Source organism: Callorhinus ursinus, unplaced genomic scaffold (assembly GCF_003265705.2).
Source record: "Callorhinus ursinus isolate GAN/ISIS: 27379988/994484 unplaced genomic scaffold, GSC_fseal_2.0 scaffold10, whole genome shotgun sequence".
Taxonomy (NCBI): Eukaryota; Metazoa; Chordata; class Mammalia; order Carnivora; family Otariidae; genus Callorhinus; species Callorhinus ursinus.
The window spans coordinates 6,451,743-6,469,768 of NW_027397072.1; the positions used below are offsets into that span (position 1 = coordinate 6,451,743).

Sequence of the window (18,026 nt, forward strand, 5' to 3'; positions counted from 1 at the left end):
ACTGCTTCTAAGGTTAAAGTTTGGGTGTGTGCACGGAAACAAACCAGTACCCCCAGGAAAGGCGACAACCGCTTCTGTGTTCTAGCTGTCCCACAAGCACCCATTGTGCCTGAGTCTCCTGGCAAGGAAACCAGGGTGAGGGCTCCCTTCCGGCTCACTGAAGCTGAAAGAGTTGGTGAGCTCAGCTTACCTGAGGTCAAACCGCTAGCAGAGGTTGGACAGGGATTTCAACATGGTCCTTCATAATCCCAAAATCTATGCCCCTTCCCCTGCCTCCTGCTAATTTCTGAAAATAGACCATTTCTTTACCCAAGCTCACTGGTGCCTTGGTGGCCCCCTGCCCCGATTCATCATGCTATTTTAATCAACTATTGCTTTGGTGGTTTTCCTTCTTCTTCTTCTTCTTTTTTTAAGATTTTATTTATTTATTTGAGAGAGAGAGAATGAGAAAGAGAGCATGAGAGGGGAGAGGGTCAGAGGGAGAAGCAGACTCCCCGCCGAGCAGGGAGTCCAATGCGGGACTCGATCCCGGGACTCCAGGATCATGACCTGAGCAGAAGGCAGTTGCTTGACCAACTGAGCCACCCAGGCGTCCCTGGTAGTTTTCCTTCTTGACAACAGTTTTATAAAGTGTGAACAGAGGGTGGCCACTCGGTGTTTTGAAATCAGAAACTATATTTTACATTCCAGATAAATGGGGCATTCTTGACCAGAGGTGAAGCCTCATCTGGGGCTGGGATCACTGCTTACTCATTTTTGTGTCCTGGCACATGGAGACATTCAATGCATGCTTGTTGAAGAGCATATTCAGTGTATGTATCACATATATAATATGTACACATATAGATACATTGCTTGTCTTTGATTTAAATGTATTTTTTCTAAATTACATGAGAACCACACTGAAGGAAAACTAGAATATATCCCCACTAATCTTGCAGACCGATGAGAAGATCATAGGGTCTATGTTAAAGTTTTCTTTCTCCTTTAGCTCTTTTATTTTAGTCACTGTTGGCAGGTACCATGTAGTGAGCCTTTCCGTATGCCATGCCCATTTTTAATACGTTGGTGACCAGATCTGCTGCTTGCTGGCACAGACCTTCCTGATAAATAGCAACAGAGGCAAGATTTTAGGATATTGTGAGAGAGTAGTTTAGACAGAAAAGGAAAAAAAAGGCCCTCACACAACCCTAAAAATTAAAAAAAAAAAAAAATATATATATATATATATATATATATATATCATTTGATCAGAACTTCTAAGATGGAAGCTTTACCGAGGACCATCACTTCAAAACACCAGCAAGTTTCTGGAGAGCTCTATGACCCATCTACACACCGTCAGATAAATTTCTGGGTAGCAGGTGCTGCCAGGTCAGAAAGGGAACTAGAGCAGAGGTGACAAAGAAGACATGGTGACTGCTGGGTGTAAGACCAGATGGGGGACACAGGGCAAAAGAGAAAAGTCTTGTCATGTGGAAAACGAGCCATTAATTGACAACTGTGCGTTTATGTGAGTCCACATTAGCCAAGAGGAATAGGAAGAGAGAGAGCGTTGGGATTCACAAATAAACATTTGATACGCATTTCTCGAACACTTCCAATCCTAGAAGGAAAGTAAATTGGGCCTTTAGGAAAAGAGACTCATAGGAATAAAACATCACGAGACATCAACCTCCGTGTCTTCACGTGGATCCCTCAGACCCCTTGGCATTCTCAGCCTTCTTATGTTAATGCCATGTTGTTTCTTGATTCCTTTCTCTTTGATTCAGAGAGTAGCCGGGCATGTTACTGTGTATGTTTCCCACTTCCTGCCCACATGCTTTTATCTAAATTTCTTGAAGGTCTCAGGATGAGACACAAGCAACTTCTTTAAAAGCCAGTGTGATTTTCCCAGCCAGTGGCTTAGTGGTCATGTGTTGTCGGTTATGAATGGTGCAAGCACCTTTGTTATAGGTTCCAAGGATCCAGATCTGAACAAAGCAGAGAAGGACCTGGTCCTTGTGGAGCTTACGTTCTGTTTAAAAGGGACAGATAATAAAGAAACGAACATCAAAATACTTCAGAGAGTGATAAATGTCCTAAAGAGAATAACACAGGGTAATGGGTTAGACTATAATCATACGGGATAGACTGTTAGAACCAGAATGGTGAGAAGGAATAGGCAATGTGATGATTTGCGGAAAGAACATTCTAGAAGAAATTGAAAATACAAAAACCTGGGGGATAAGAACAAGCTTGGCATGCCCCCCCCAAAAAAAGTAGAGGCCAGATCATGTAGTGCTTTCTAGGTCACAGCAAGGAAACCCACATGTATACTGGGGGCAATGTAAGATCAAGGGAATATCTTAAGCGAAGTAGTAATGAATTGGGATTGATGTTTTAGAAAGTTTTGACTAATGCTCTTAAGAAATACACACCCTGGTGCCAAATTATGCCTTATGTGGCTTTATTGCCCTATAGGTTACATGGAGATAGAGGGGAGGCTGTGAGGACAAGCATTAGAAATTTCATTTTTAATAAATTTCTGATTTCTATCCCCCCCAAAAAATAGTTCTAGGCTCATACTTGCTTTGGCATATATTGAAAATCTGTTTGGAAGCAAACTGTTTTTAAAGTAACTTTGGTTTTAATTAGTTTAGCATTTTAATTTTAAGAAAAGATGAGAAACCTTAATAAGAAGATTTTCCATTTGGGTGTTTAAATCTGTACCATAATGTTACATTAAAATCATTTCTGGTGTGTTAATTAATAATTATCTTAGGAATATTGCAAATGTGAAAGGCCATCGTGACTCACCGAGCTTCATTTTAGCTCATTCTGTTTTAAAATTCTATTAATCCTTGTTACAAATGACAAGATCATTTAATTTCTTCAATGCGACATTTTTATTACATAGGGCCTTTCATCCAAGTGAATTTATTGGCAGGGACAGGCCCTAAAACATGCCTTTATCTTTCCCAGGCATTTTGTGGAATACTTGGCCTATATCTAATTTGATCCACGTTTAGATTCCAAATAAATCTGGCCGTCCTTCTGCATGTCTCCACCGGGGATCTGAAGAACATTCCCTCCATGCCAGACTCCAGCAGTGACTATGGGAGAAGGAGAGTCAGGTCCAGTGTGGGTACCTGAGCTTTGCGATCATGGCCAAAGCCACTGCGTGGAAACTCACACAGAAATGGCCTTTACTGTTTTCAGTTAAATGGCAGCAGTGTGATGGACAGAATAAAATCGCCTAAAAGTTAAAAAGATAACTATGTCGATATTTACAGCATTTTAGGATGTACTGAGAGGCTTGGATTGGTGTTCAAGATAATCATGTCCTCTGAGACTGATTTTAAAATACCAATTATTTACAATATTATTCTGAGGGGATTCCTCTGTGAATAAGGAAGGGTTGCTGTTAAGGGTGGCTTTCACTTTTGTGTTTAACTCGTTCAAAGACTAGGCATTTTCAGCATCAAAGGAACCAGAACTTCTCGGAAGTGAAATCCCAAGAGCAAGGCGCTGTTTGCCCGGCTCACAAATTTCATGGTTCTTAAAGTTCGTCTTCCCATCTCATAGCTCTTCTACTTGCTAAAATAAAGAGAATAGTAGGCGTAGTGCCTATTGATGGAGAACATGTTTTGTGTCGTGGTGCTTTGTCTTATACCCATTCAGTACCTCCTTTCATCCTTACTGCAACTCACAGTGACTAAGGTGATAACCATACAACACTGGGGGAACCCAAGGCTCAGAGGGATTCGACCCTTGCCTCGGGCAGCACAGGGTTCCCACACAGGTCTATCCGATCGTTCCTCTGTGGGCCGTGCTTCCTGCTGTTCTAAAGTCGTGGGGATTTGCAGCACATGGTGTCACCAATCACCTCGGCCCATTTAGGACAGGCACGGGAGCATCGGCGCCAGCCGTTCCTACGTCCCAAACAGTGAGCAAAGCCCGGGAGGACTCCAGTGTTTGGTAGCACTTGGAAGAAGGCCACATACTCCCTGACCCTTTCCTGGTGGAGAGGTGGATCCTACCTGTCCTTCCCCTTGGGTCTGGGCTGGCCTTGACGGTATTGACAAATAGACAATAATGGAAGGGATTCCGGGCTATGGTTGTCATAAAAAATACCGGATGTCCAGTTCAACTTGGATTTCAGATATGTAATAATTGGGGTTTTTTTGTTTGTTTGTTTTCAGCATCCCGACTGCAGGGGATGAGAAGAGAAACTTGCTGGGCCATGCAGCTCCTGATTCTCACTAACTTAGAGGTGCTAGCGACATGAGGCCAGAAGGTGTGGTGAGAAGCAAAGTGGGCTGAGACGGATCCTCCTCCCAACCCGCAGGCAACCTCCCACGGGTCGTCGATCCAGGGTACAAACCCTTCATGGCTCGCCGTGACCTCAGGTAGGGATCTGCCCATAACAACTGTTTCTGTAAAGGTATGGTGCATGAAATATTTGAACATACTTAAATTAAGAATTATTGTCATTTATCTGAAATTCAAACAGAATTGGGTGTCCTCTAGTTTTATTTGCCAAACCTGACAATCCTACTTCAGTTCCAAGACTTGCCTTTGAGAGAACTGGAAGTTTCTGTGTTGGTTTCTTGGAGTCTTGCACCGCTGTGTAACAAGTCTGAACTACCTTGCTGGAAAGAACACGTGGAGCAAGGACATGGAGGGGGCTCCTGGAAAGACCACGTGGAGGACATGGAGGGGACTCCCACTGAGCCCAGCCATGCAGTCCACCCTGCCAAGGCTCCAAGTGTGTGAGAGAAGACATTTGAGGATGGTCCAGAGCAGAACAGCCACCAGATGGATGCCACCAAGTAACCCTAGTCTACACCAAGGAAAGCAGAAGCCAGCAGCGGAGCCCTGACTGAAATCCCGTCACACAAAATCATAAACCATACTGAACTGGTTATTGTCTTTAGCCACTACATTGTGGGGCAGTTCACAAAGCATCAGTAGATAGCCAGAACAGAGGGGGAGAAGGGTAAGGGGAAAATGGAAGTCAAAGCGAAGTCTCATAGTCTTTGAAGGTAATGAAGATACCCAAAGTCTTTGAGACATTAGAAGATACACAACTTGATTCCACATCAGTTAAGGTGTTTAATTTACTGTAACCCAGCCTTTGCCTTAGCTTTTTGAGCAGAAGTTGATAGCTCACAAGTAACGTTTTTACAAGATAGCCTGAAACATAAAAATAATTCTAAGGAGCATTTTGCAATCTTCACCTCTATAGGTCTTCCCTTTTACTGCATGGTACTTTTTAAAAAACAAATTAGAATAGCCTGTTTATGAGATATCAGCAGCTGTTGATTCATTTGCTAATTAATGATTCAGACAAAATCAATGTGTAATATCCAGTGATAACCAGTTTATAATTACAAGTTCTTTCCTTGTCATAAACCTTATAAATTACAGACAATTTTAGAATTTTTACTCATCACTGGTTACTGAATAGGCTCTTTGAATGATTCTGGTCATTATTTCATCAATAACATCCAAGCAAGAAACCTGCGTGTCTCTGTTGTTCTTCCTTCATTGTCCTTGGGGACCTGCCATTGACCATCACCTGTAGATCCCGCCCCCAAGCAGCTGTCAAATGCAGACGCTTCTCTTTGCAGCTCACAGCTGTGTTAGTTTAGGACCTTTTGACTTGTCATCTTGTCATCATCCTTGTTCCTGGTGGTGGCTGAATAATGGCCCCCAAAGCTGTCCATGTCCTAATCCCTGGAATGTGTCTGTGATCTTCCATGATGACAAAAAGAGAGCTCTGCAGCTCTCATTACGTTATGGGTTTTGAGATAGGGAGATGATCTGGGATCTTCTAGGATCTTCTGGTAATCACAAGGGTTTGTGCAAGAGGAGGGCGGTAGAATGACAGCCAGGGGCATGAGGCTGGAGGGACGCCTTGCAAAGGAGGAGGGGAAGGGCCACGAGCCACCAAACGCAGTGGCCTCCAGAAGCTGGAGAGGCAAGGAAACAGATTCTCGCCCGAAGATCCTCCAGGAGGATCTTGGAAGGAAACAGGAAAGGAAAGGAAACAGGAAACAGATCCTCCTCCAGGAGGAACAGAGCCCTGCTGACACCTTGAATTTACACTTCTGACATCCAGACTGTCACCGAATAACATGTGCTGGCTTAAGCCACTAAATTGGTGGCAATTTTTATAGCAGTGATATACTCTGTCATTCTGTCTTCACATCCCAAGGGTCTCTTTAAGGTGTATATTTGTTCACGCCACTTCCTTCCATAAAACTCTTTATCAAGACTTCCATTTGATATTAGAATGAAATCCAAGTTCCTTAAAATAGCTACAGGAACTGTCCCCGCCTGCCTTTTGCTCCTGGGCCCTCCCATTCATGCCCTTGCACACTGAACTCCAGCCTAGGGCACCTTCTTTCTATTACTCAGACAGTCTGAATTCTTCCCTCCATAGTCTGGGCTCATAAAGTGGGTAAAGCCTACCGTTTGCCCCTCCAGCCCCTGAAACCTGCCCTGCCATCCTCCACACTGTCACTCTGTTCCCACCTGACAGTAAGTGCACGGGACCCTGAGACCCCAGGAGACTGTGGGCTCACATGCTCAGTGCGGCTGGTGGAGTACCGCCCCTGCCCACCCATACTGGTTTCTACAAGAAACACACTTACTCCATTAAGCCATTGAGATTTGGGGGCCATTTGTTGCCACATGTGGCTTCCCCCTATCCAGAATATTCTCATTCCAGATCCTTCCAGAGCAGCCTCCTGAGTCTTCACGCAGATGCCCTTTACCCACAAGAGGCTTCCTGACTAGCCTGCCTGAAGAAACACCTTCTACCCATATAACCTAGTTACACTTCTTGGCAACAGTTGTCATTAACCCAAATATTTTTTGTTGTCTTTTTCTTTACTTATTCATCACAGCATCCTCAATGCCTAGCACAGCACATGGCACAGAATAAGTATTCAATAAATATGTGTTGAGAGGATGGATGGGCAGGTGGATGGGTGGGTGGACGGATGGGTGGATGGCTGGGTGGGTGGATGGGTGTGTGGATGGATGGGTGAGTTGATGGATGGATGGGTGGGTGGGTGGGAGAGCGGATGGATATAGGGTGGGTGGGTGGATGGATGGATGGGTGGATGGATGAGTGAGTGGATGGATGGGTGGGTGGATGGATGGGTGGGTGGGTGGATGGATGGGTGGATGGATGGGTGGGTGGATGGATGGGTGGGTGGATGGATGGGTGGGTGGATGGATGGGTAGAAGGAAGGGATGGCATGAACATGAAGGTTCACAAATGCAGGACTTTTAGAAACCTGGGAACAGGCTAGCAGAGTTAGAGGTGTAAAGATAAGCAGGGCTGGGGTCATGGTTGTTTTCTATATTATTCTAAAAATCCTGATCTTCATTTTATAGGAATTGGGAAGCCACTAAGGTTACTTTTTAATTGGAGTAGATCTTCTAGAGTTTTACTCTGGCTTCAGTGTAAATAGTGGCCAGTTAGGAAACCACTGGTAATAATAATACTAATAATACCAATAAAGAATACACATTATTAATATTTAGTATTTATCAAGCACAGCACTAATAATGTAATTATATTAGGGTTCATTTAATCCTCATGACAACCACAAGGCCAAGAGGATGTTCTGAAGTCTATTTCATAACGTGGAAACTGAAGCAGAGAGGGGTTCACACAACCCGTGAGCAATGGACTAACAGTCTGAAGCCCGGCAGTCTGACGCCAAGCCCAAGGCTCAGAGCTCCTATTTTATATTGTGATCACTGTGATATTCAAGGGCAGCGGCCACAGAAAGGAAAGGAGATCCCAATGTGAAGAAAAGGGTATTAGGTTTGACTTCAAAATTAACCACAGTGAAAACAAAGGAGACTCTTTTTAATGTTGAACTTCGTTTCATGCAAAATCTGGATCTCAGATTCTCTTCTTTGTTAGAAACCAAGCCTTGGGGTATTTTTCCTCCATCCTGGTACCGTAGATGTGCACCCTGCTATTTCTGCCAGCTCAGCTAGCAGACCCCACACGCAACCAGCGGAGACCAGGAGAGGGTTGCAGGGAAGTGGGCAGAGACACCCACCAGCGGTCACGGTGACGGAGGTGTTTGTGGGAAGCCCAAGTGAGTCCTTGGGATTTCTCCCGAGCAATTTTCACTTTCCTGAGTGCACACCCCCTTGGGCTTTCCTGCTCTGGTCTCGGTACTGTGTTGTGAATATTGAGCAACGATACCAGCTGCCCCTGCTTAGGGTGACATTCATGGACGGTCTCGCTACTCCTGGACTCATGGAGATCTTTCTGTTTCAGGGCCTCTCTGGGTTTGATCACAAGGTCCTTTCCCTTCAAACAGCAAGTCTAAGCATGCACACGGGCTTGCTTCAGGGAAGGGCCAGCACTGTGTAATTGTCATTTTTTCCTTTGGTATGCATGAGTGTTCCTATGGGAACGTAATTTAGCTGGACATATTAAATCATGTCATCAGCAGTCACAAGCCAAATGAATTATTGATCAATGGCTATGAAATCAAAGCGCATCTGCAGAATTACATTTGGAAGCAGGGATTCATTTATGGTCAACTTTGTTCTGGAAGGTCTCCATCTGACCGAGTGCTGCCTGGAACCATCTTCTAGGGGCCCTGCTTCTTATACTCTGAAGTATGTGTATTATGTCTTTGAAAGGGCCTTACAAACTCTCCAGTAAATACAAATGTTGTGATTATCATTGTAGGCGATTGTCTTATATTTGTGAGCTCATATGCACAAGTGGATTTTCCAGCCTGTGTATTACTTAAATCTGTCACCTCTGCTCCTTCTCGAAATGACAGCACCACCACTACCACCAATATTCCTTAGCATCCATGTAGTGACACTGTGGGTGGCACTGGCCCCGGGCACACTGGCGCCCTCACTATTCTTCCTTGCTTGGGTTTTTCTTCCCACGTATATCCACCTGGCTTGTTCCCCTGCTTCTTATGTCTCATGTGATTTAATCGTCTCAATCCTGTTAGGAAGCACCATCACCATCCCCAAGGAAACAGAGAGGGGAAGGAAGTCTCCCTGAGTTGCACGCTAGTGAGGGGAGAGGCAAGATTGGAACCCAGGCAACTTGAATCCAAAACAGATGAGCTCCCCACATTCTCTGTCCGTGGGAAGCAAAGGGAAGAAGCAGTGTGGTGCCGGTGTTTGAGGAGCCTGCCTTGCTAGTTTACAAACATCAATGGGGTGTCGGGCGGGGCATGGTCCCATCCTCACACGGTGCCTCCTTCCCCTCCAGCTGGCGCTCCACAGACTCACGTGGACATCACTCGGATATTCTTAAAGGACAGATTTTGACTCCACTGGAATGGAAGGCCAGAGACTCTGCATTTCTAATAAATCCACAGCGAGTGCTGATGCTGCTGGTACATGAGTGGTATCAGGGTGGCGAGGTTCCTGGCACTAGCTCAGGATGAAGGAGAGTTAGGGAGGAGGCTGCTGCCTCAGTTCGGTCCCAGCAGGAAAGAGATGGCTCGTGTGAGGGCCATCAGTGAGATTCACGGAGAGACCATTTACAGAGTGCGGGGCAGGTAAAGATAACAGACAGATAAGTGAAAAGCAGGAAGTAGCTGTGGCCAGAAGCCTTCCCTGGGTCTGAGGGGGACGAGAAGGGAGCTCCAGCTATGAGAGAGGGCATACCCAGCAGGCACTGTGGCCTCAGGGGAGGGATACAGCCACTGCTATGCACAAGCCAGCAGGGAGGAGGCTAGGGGAATAAATACCCACAGCTCTCTCTCCAAGTTTCCTGCCCGTGCTTCTCCTGGTCAAACCCAGCTCGAACCCCGAAGCCTGAGACATGGGTCAGGCTCAAGAAGGTTCTGGAGGGGCAAAAGGAGGAAAACTAGCACTGAGGACGGTCCACCATGAGTAACTACCTGACCGTGGTGGGAGGATCAGTCCAGCTCATTCATTCATTCATTCATTCATTCATTCATTTATCTAGGAGATGTTCACTGAGCACCTGCAACAGGCTGCATTTCTTCTAGGCCCTGGAAATAGGCCAAAACAAAGCCCTCTCCTCTTGGACCTTATGTGCCCAGTGTTCAAAGTAGGGGAGATACCCCATGAATAGAGGAGCATGTAGTGTAATGTCAGTTGATGACGTCGAGAAGTAAAGCACAGCACAGGTATGGAGAGGAGGTCGCCAAGGAAGGCACGTGGGAGGAGGCAGCGTGCCGGCGCGGCCCGGGTGAAGTTAGGGGACTGCAGGTGGGTGCAGAAGCAAGAGCTAAGCTGGCAAGGATGGCCCGGGGGCCGGAGTGGCTGGGCACAGTGCTTAGACAAGTGTGGCAGGTGAGGAGGTCATCAGTTAGCTACCCGCACCCTCTGCCAACAGGCCGCTCTCCCCGTGCGCGGTTCGTGTACTCTCCTGGGGATGGCGTTCAGCTCCATCCTGGCCTCCCGAGTAAGGGAAGCCACGCTTCTACTCGGCACCCCTAATCACAGCTTCCAGGGTCCTGTGCCGCCAGTGATTTCCATGGCGCTTTATGTGGAACCACAGAATGCTAGCCCCTTCTCATCCATGCTCACTAGTGGCCTGGAAAGCTGGAAAATCTGGAAATCTTTCTCAAGGCACATAATGCTCTGGTCCCGGCACTTTAGAAATCTCTATGTGCAAAACAGGCAACAGTCTCTGTGATCAAGCACATCGTCAAATATCAGAGAACCTGTCTCCAGGTCTCCTCAGAACCTCCCAAATCTACATCGATGGTAACACCAGGCTGGGCCCAGGGACGTCTGGAGCTCAGCAAGCATCTGGACAGGGACATGCTGCCAGGTTCCTCCTTCTGCAGACACTTCCTGTGGCCGTGGTGATCCCCTCGGAGACTTGCTCTTGACTTCAAGGACAGAAATACCACCCTCCAACGTGGGAGGGAGGAAAGAGTGTGCGCCCTAGAAGGCCAGCCACAATCTTGTCTCCTCTCCCCACGGCGCTGCTCGTACAGCTTGGGGTGCGTGTGGGTGTGGGGGGTGGTGTCGGGTGTCCAACCCCAACCTCTAGCACCCTGTGTAGAATCTGGGAGAATTTCACACGTCTTATTTTATACCCGTGGGTCCTCGCTGCACAAGAAAGGCCCCGGCATCATCTTACTGTAAATGAAACTAACACGTGTCCATAGATTGACTTGTTAACAACTTTAGTAAAAATGTGGTTGGGGAGAGGTGGCTGCACATTCTCATAGAAATGAACTCTGGCTTCTGGTTTTATAGTAATTCTCACCTTTACTACAACCATAACCAAGTCCCATTACAAATCCTGTGTGTTTACTCTTCCCAAGGGCCTTTCGAGTAAGGGATACTCAAACGGTTTTGACGATTATAAGGCAATCCTGTATTTGGCAGACAGGCTGTGGGCGTGTGATTAGAGGTCATAGCTGAGGCCAGGGGGCCTTCCTCTGCCACTGGAAGCAGCGTTAGTTCAAGAACTCATGGACTTTGGGAAGAGACACAGCAGGAAGTAGCAGGAAGACCAGGAACCCACATAGTCAGCTCCATCAACCAAATCATCCGAGGCCATGGAAAGGCTGACAGATGTCACCGTCAAAACACAGCATTGTGATCCTTGTAACGTGGAGCTGACCGTGTATATATGAATCAGGTTGACGTGTAAGGTTCAGGTCATACAATTTGGTAGGTTTTATGTAAAATGATCAAAACATATGTAATTTCTGCCTTCTCTCCATATACCATGGGAAGGCATCCGAGTCAGCCTGGGCGGACTTTGCGTAGAGCAGGCCTTAGGGCCTCCAGTCTCCGAGAAGCATGAATGTCAGTCCACAATTGGTTGGACATGTTCCCAAGCATTACATCCTGCAGTTCTGGGTGTGGGAAGCCTCGTCTGACGTAATCATCGTTCTGCTGAGCACCGCCTCGGAAGAGGAGGACCCAGGCCACATCCGGGCTACCAGTGGAATGATAGCAGGGATCATAATATCTAACACGCGTCATGTGCTTGCTGCAGGCAGGCATGCTTTGCAACACATTGTGTGTGTTATTTCACTCAACCTTCCAACGGGCACAGGACGCAGGTGCAGGCAAGGAAACTGAGGCACCGAGCTGGGGAGGAGAGTGTGTCAGGTGCATAGTTGAAGCAGTGGAAAGAGCAGAGACGGAGCCTTGCTGTGTCCATTTTAAAGTCAGTTCCAAACTTCTATGGAGGAGCTTTCGGTTGGCGAGTAGGAAACCAATGGCATTCTTCCGGCAACACGAACTTCTAGGTGTCACACTTGGTTCCGTCTCGGTCCGTACACCTAGTCGTGAGCCTTCTTCAGCAAAACTCCCTGCAGCGATCTAGACTACATGGTGACACAATGCAAATAAGCCACATCCGCAATGGCCAAAAATCACTCTGAGTCGTAAAGCATGACTTTAATAAGCTGTAAGTGCTGTACGTGCATGATTTACAATGGACGCTTTCTAATAGCACCATTTCTACAGCTAATTCCCTCGCAAAAATTTTAAAGCCTAATTTTCATCAAAGAAATGATTTTCCTTTTTGCAAATGGCGTCTAAATGAGAAGAGGCATTTGTATCAATTATTTGACGCCAGAGACATAATATTGGTCTAGAAAATGAATTTTAGAAGGGGAAGGGCAGGAAGAGACAGAAAAAAGGCTTTAAGTGACTTGCACGCAGCAACTGCTGAATCTCTTTGCCACGGCAAGAACCGAGCTTCCTGTTGCTACTCCAGGCAATTACATCTCATGCTGTCCACTGCCCACTTAGTCAATCTTAACACCAAGGGGCATTGTATCTTATTTACCTGTTGAGGTCAAGCCTCTGGTAGTGGATGTGAATAGGGAAAAGCAACATCATTTGAACAGCTGTAGACCATGTGTATTTCATCAGGACATTGGACAAAGCCAAAGGGAAAAGCAGGTGCAGAGCCCTGCCTTGGCCCAGCTCTGATATGAATGAGTGACAAATGAGGTGGGAGAGCCACCGAAGAGAATGGAAATCCCCCCAGATTCCCCATGCAGAAAGAGAGAACTTCTCCACCCTCCCAGAAGCATAACTGGTGTGCTCTCCTAGCTAATTTCAATACAGTGGAATCCCTGAAATAAAATTCCAAATGGTTGGACTCAAGAAAAGATCCCAACAGTTCTGAGAACCCATCATGGTGATTTCCAGGCTGGTTTTGGCCTTTTGAGGTACTTGTTTTCCACCTGTTCTACACCATACCATGCATATTACATAAGCTACCTGAAAAAATACATAGATTCTGAGGTCACCCACCAATAAATCAATTCCCTGCTAGACAAGACACAGACAAATGAGTGTTACAGAATGAGCGCAGTGGGAGCTTAAAGAGGGTCTCGACCTGGCCCCTTGCCCTCCCCCACCAGCCATGTGATCACCAACCTCCCACTGAAGCCCCCAGGCCCTTGGTTCCATATTTTAAAGTAATATGTTTTTTAACGTCTGCTCCATCTGAGTCAGGCCTGCTTTATCCACCACAAGTTGTATCAAATGAGTTCGTGACACAAAAGCATGCTGCATGTTGTAGACTCATCCAAAAAAACCTGTCTCTCAGGTGGGCTACATTTCAGAGCCCCTATGTTTAGCTAGGACCATTTGATGAGGCCAATAGAATGGATAGAGATGGATCTCACATGTGAGAAGGACCTGCATTTTTAGGGGCCCGAGAATGGACTGTTATGGGTTGAATTGTGTCCCACAAAAAAAAAAAAAAATCACCATTGATGGAAATGGGGGCTAAAGGACCAATACTATGAAGGAGGCAGAGATGAGCACAGGGATGAGCCTAGCACACAGCCAGTGGCCTAGGAAGAGCCAGGGATGCTCCACATGGATAACAGAGAGTTACACCTGCCTGGCTTGGGGCTGGAACACTCTCCAGGAGGACCCTCCTCAAAGATAGACCCTTGCTCCCAAGTCGTAACAGCGCACTGGCAAAGCTTCTTTGGTTTCCCGTCAGACAGATGGCCCATGGGGGTGAGGAGGAAGGAGCAGGGAGGTTGCGGAGGGCACTAAAGTACAGCACAGGCATGCCTCCGCCAAATCCTCGGAAGGGTCCATGATCCACAAACAACTGTTCTCAGGACTCTCACCTAAGATTGCCTGTGCCTGGTATGTCACTGCAGCTGACAAAACTCCTATTAAATGGGTGAGTTTAGCCAGATTTATCAACAGTTACACCCACATCTATCTTGCATCAGGTCTGAGTTGGTTTGTCTAGTAAGGGATTTCAGGGCCTTGCAAATACCCAGGCCTGACAGATAAAACCAACAGCTTCAGGGTTACTTTTTTCTTTAAAATAAAACAGTTATGGTGTTTTAAAAAATGAGATAAGGAAGCAAACACAAAGAAGAAATTTAACTTATGTTTCTTTCCCTAAAAGAAATCTATCATTAGCTCCCTGATACATAAATTTCCATATTTTTCCTGTGCATACACATACATTGTTGGGGTTTACCCCAAAAGTGCATTTATACCAACAGACTACTTGATGAGCAGCTTTTTTTCTTAATAATATGTAACATGTATTTCCCATGTCAGTAAGTATAAGTCATTATCATCATTTTAAGTGACTGGTATAGTACTTATGTTATATTCCTACCATAGCATGCTTTACAAATCCTCCACTGCTAGACATGAATGTTTCCCACCTTTTAAATGTACAAACAGTGCTGCAGTGAATATCCTTGCTCATACAGGATATTTCCTTAACCTAAGCTCCTAAAAGTGAAATCATCACATCCAAGCCCCGTTGGGGTTGTTACCAATCTCCAAGGTGAGCTGTAGGCAGCAGTCCTCACCTCACGAGTATTCATGTGAGGGGTAATCTCTCCCAACAGCTTTGAGACCTCAAGAGCATCTATCACTTGGAAGTTCACCTGTTTAGACCATCCATAAGGGGTGCCATGCCACTAGTCACCTCTGCCCTCCAACCCCCCAGTAAAATCCCAGTAAGACAGACTTGCAAACCATCTAGCACAGATCTTGGGAAACATGCAGATAATGTCTTGAGAAAATTTATGTGTATTTTACTCATAGAATTAACAATTCTTTTCTGATTCTCACTTCCATATGAAAATCTTTTCTTATTATTTAATACACCATTTGAACTGTTTCTTACAATTCACATCAATGGACCACCAAAAAAAAAAATTCCAAAAACATACAGAAATGTTTACTAGAAACAATGATATGGCCTTCAATATTTGGTTGAATTTAGGCAGAATGAACAGTCCCAGCCTTGTGCAAACATAGGCATTGAATCACGGTTATAAGCAGAAAAGCCATGTGGCTGCGTTGTATTTAGATTAGAAACACGTCACATGCAAACATGACCTGTAATCAAGGTTGGGGTCACCCAGCACATAAGCACAATTATTGGGGAGCAATATCTAACCAATTGGGATCTTAGAGAAGATAGCACTTGAGGAAAAACAAACACAACAAATTCATTTAGACTTTCAAAAAAGATATCAAGTCGCAACAATTGTGTTACCAACAAGCATGTTTTTATACAAATGGGACAGTGAGTAAGAACCAGGAGAGATGGAAAGAATAATGCAAACCAGATAAGGAGGCACCATGAAGCTCTTGAGCTTCCTTAGTTCAGGTGGTATCCGATCTATAGCAAGCTTTCACACACCCACTGGGATGGGACACCTGGGTGGCTCAGTCGGTTAAGCGTCTGCCTTTGGCTCAGGTCATGATCCCAGGACCCTGGAATCAAGCCCTGCATCAGGCTCCTTGCTCATCAGGGAGCCTGCTTCTCCCTCTCCCTCTGCCCCTCTGCCCCCACTCACTCTCTCTCTCTCAAATAAATAAATAAAATCTTTTAAAAAAATGTTTGTGTTTACCCCACAATTGTTCAAAACCCCTTTTCTTTTCCAAATAAACACCTATCACAAGCTCATAGAACACCAATGTTTCATGAATCATAAGCTAGTCTGAATTGTACGTATGAACCCACGGGAAGCAAAGCAATCTACTATAACTAGAGATGCAACAGTAAACTGGCTCTTGATTAAAAAAAAAGAAAGACAAGACAAGACAAGCCTGATTTGCAGTTTCTGCCAATTTCCATGGTGTAACTGTTCCCACTGTGGCTGATTTGGGAAAAGGCTGTGTTTAAGCACCATGGGCTATTTCTTGAAAGTTCAAGGTGTTTCTGCCCTCCTAAATAGCAAGCAAAACTATGAAACATGATCGTAAGATAAACAAAAAAACATCTGTCAACCATTACCCAGTGGACATAGTTCTTGTGGAAAAAAAAAAAAAAAAGATTAGATCAAATCTCTGTGAAATGGCAAAGGAATTAATTTTCCCCTGTAACACCCGTGCTGTTCTGGTGAATATCTCTACAGAAAGGGATGAGAGAACCAGGAGAAAGGCGGCAAAAATAACCCAAAAGATTAGAAGAGTTTCTATGTGAAAGTAGTTTGGAAATACTAAGATTGGCAAGTGAACCGACTAAGGACAAAAAGGCAATAAGGAATAAAAAGTTTTAAAACACTACCATTGTTGGTCATTTCTGTCTGCTAGATGGAGAGCCAAACACACATAGACGGACAGCCTGCAGGGAAGGTGACTCAAATGTAACTGTGGGATTTTTCAAGGAATGAGTAGTTTTTCAGGTATACGACGGAAAGAAGAGCTTTTGAGACAAGAGAACCCATGAAAATCTCAGAACCAGGAAAGAACCTGGTTCATAGTGATGTATAGAGAACACCTCCTCCTATTAAGTTGCTGACATAACAGACTTGAACTCACAGCCTGAGGCTGGCCACCACCATTCACTTTGAATGAATAATGAAGTTGGCGCGAGCCACCCTTCCAGATGGAAGATACCATACCACAGAAAAAAAAAGGCAACCCAGCACATCTGTCCAAAGAGCTCCAAATTCCAGGAGTGCTTTCTATAGGACAGCCTATAGAAGGGGCACTGAAAGGAAAGGATTAATGACATTGGCCAGTATGAACAGAGAGGTATCAGACAGTTTCCAGAAAGAGTGATGCTATAGTTCTGCCCCAAATCGAAATCATTCCCCTCTTTAGCTCAGAGGCAGGAACTCAGCATCGTGGAGCAAGTTGTCATTTCCCAGTCCTTCCTTCCGTTCCCTTTACCTGCAGTGCAGGTGGGGTGACACTGAGCAGATGGAAGCCAACTTTCCACTGACAAGGCACATATTTGAAAGCAAGCATGCCTTGGACGTTCCCAATAATACTTACTGGTAAGGATCGTCAACATCTTGTCAACTTGCCAAGCCTGGGAAACTTCTACTCCTGGTGATGGGGAATTTAAAAATTACCATTCCTTATTTCAGCCCTTACATGCCAGATTCAAACTTTGAGGTCCTACACTCAGAGAAACTGAACTTCTTAAAACATATTGCATGGCAATTTTTCCCTTAACAGATATGTAAGCATGATGCAATTTAGGAGCAATCAAACAGTATAGCCTTCCTATTCAAAGGACAAAAATATTCTGGACCTGTGCTATTTTTAATCAGGAATGAGAGATCCAAGTTATCAGACCTGCCCAATGAGATTCTCACATTGACACGGTTTCACGGGTCACGCAGCGCTCAGCTTCACGGAGCCTCCAGAGACGCGGCCACTTACTACACAAGATGTTCATGCACCACAATTAGAATTAAATGAGCATATGGCAGAAGAAATCTGCTTGCAGGGGAAAAAAAATGAAAAGTAATATCACAGGGAAAATGGCACAAATTAGGGAGAGCCTTTAGAGAGGCTGTGGACAGAGCGAAGCCATCTGAGGAACAGGAGCCTGGAGCCCCCGTGGGGTGGGCTAGCCCAGGAAGGAAGCTGCACACAGAAAGTTCAGATCACGCGTGCCTTCTGCCTGCAACTTGAAACCCAACCGCCCTGTCCCTCCTGGTGTCCATGGCTCTTGCAACCATTTAGCCAACAAGGCTCCTTGTTTTGAAAAATTAATCCTTTTAACTAGGATTGAAAGATAACTCACAGAAAATTAATTAGCAGCCAGTTTAAGTTTTCACCTT

General features: G+C 45.4%; 1 long non-coding RNA gene across 1 annotated transcript in view; it reads right to left on the bottom strand.

The window, feature by feature from the left end:
* The window catches only part of LOC112820744 (uncharacterized), a 226,170-nt gene that overhangs the window by 15,229 nt on the left and 192,915 nt on the right, over window positions 1–18,026 (bottom strand). The window contains exon 18 of the long non-coding RNA XR_012379617.1: window positions 1,676–2,017. This is a non-coding gene — a long non-coding RNA (uncharacterized lncRNA). The remainder of the gene's footprint in view (window positions 1–1,675; window positions 2,018–18,026) is intronic.